This window comes from Schistocerca piceifrons, chromosome X, assembly GCF_021461385.2.
Source record: "Schistocerca piceifrons isolate TAMUIC-IGC-003096 chromosome X, iqSchPice1.1, whole genome shotgun sequence".
Lineage (NCBI taxonomy): Eukaryota > Metazoa > Arthropoda > Insecta > Orthoptera > Acrididae > Schistocerca > Schistocerca piceifrons.
Genome location: NC_060149.1, coordinates 353,024,575 through 353,026,223, shown reverse-complemented (window position 1 = coordinate 353,026,223; position 1,649 = coordinate 353,024,575). Strand labels below are relative to the sequence as shown.

At 39.6% G+C, this 1,649-nt stretch overlaps 1 pseudogene; it reads left to right on the top strand.

The window, feature by feature from the left end:
• The first annotated feature begins 708 nt into the window (after positions 1-708).
• On the top strand, positions 709-827 carry LOC124723620 (annotated as a pseudogene).
• The last annotated feature ends 822 nt before the right edge of the window (positions 828-1,649 follow it).

Here is a 1,649-nt window from a genome sequence, read left to right as displayed (position 1 = left end):
TATATTAGCTGATTTAAGTCTGTCGAGATGTTGCTGGATTTATTAGATAACCATTTGCAGGCAGTTCCTTGTTCATCTAGTTGACATGTAGGTACCCTCTCTACCGTTATAAGAAGCTCTCCATCAGTATGAATGATGCATTTGTGTGTGTGCGTGCATTAAGATGTAGAATACATCTCTTTCTACCTGTAATTCTCTGCATCTATTTGTATATTGTGAGGATGAGCTACACCTACCACAGTATAAACCCTCTAAGATTGTGTTATGTCAAATACGTGATATGAGTGGATGCTTCCGACACAGATGCTAAATATTTTCTAGTTGCAAAACATGATGCTTCAGCTGGCAGTTGTGGCTCTCTCAGCCTAGCTGACAAAGTACTGTAGTATGAAATTCCTAACAATAAGACTTGTGTTATCCTTGTCATTATGTCCGTTAAAAGCTATAACTTTGTGTAATTTAATTCCCAAATATTTTGTGCGTTATTTAAATCACTTGATAGGTTTTTATTTTTGTTTATTTAACCTGATTTGATTAGGGCCATCAGGCACTGTCTTACATCAGACCAGGGTTTTGCATATACAGTACCTTTTTTCATGATAGTTTCCAAAAAAATAACAACCATTTTAATATGACAAATACTACTTAAATGATTTGAGTATCTGAAATGGCAATGTAAGTAAATAATACTGATTATAAACTAATAAAGCCAATGGCCTTGCCACAGTGGTAACTCTGGTTCCCGTCAGACCACCAGAGTTAAGTGCTGTCGGGCTTGGCTAGCACTTGGATGGGTCACCATCCAGGTCTGCCAAGTGCTGTTGGCAAGTGGGGTGCACTCAGCCCTTGTGACGCCAACTGAGGGGCTCCTTGATTGAGAAGTAGCAACATGGGTCACAGAAACTGACAACAGCTGGGAGAGTGGTGTGCTGATCACATGCCCCTCCGTATCCACATCCAGTGACACCTAAAAGGCCTGAGGATGGCACAGCGGCCAATCAGTACCATTGGGACTTTGAGGCCTGTTTGGGCTTTGTTTGTTTGTTTTGTGAACTAATACAGTTAATACTGGGAGCACTTGTACTTCTGCAGCTGCTACCACTGATAGTGATAACAGTAATAATAATGATAATAATAATAATAATAATAATGATAATAGTGACTATACTAACAGTAATCATAGTGGCAGATATAAAAATGATTTATAGGTATAACAAGGGTCATGAGTGTGTACAGAGTCAGTGGTAATTATCACTGTTGAGTTAGTGTCTTCTGAAGGTGGAGACATTATTCAGTTCTCTAATATAATATGGAAGGTTATTCCAGAGTTGGATTCATGCTACTTAGAAGGACTTCGAGAAAGTAGCTGAACGATGGAGTGGGACAGAAAGGATTTTGCTCTGATGGGACCATGTTGTTCAGGTAAGAGCGTTAAGGGGAGGAGCGATATCAGAGACAGTGTTTGTTGTTAAGAGAGTAGAGAAGACAGAGGGTATGGCAAGGAGAGGTACGAAGGACAGTGTTCATTGATAAGACAGTTGAGAAGATGGAAGGTATGGAAATTTCTCCACTCAGCCAGGATATCTGTGCATACTATGGTGAAATATGATCAAAGAGTCGAACATCACAAATCTAATGATCACAGGCAT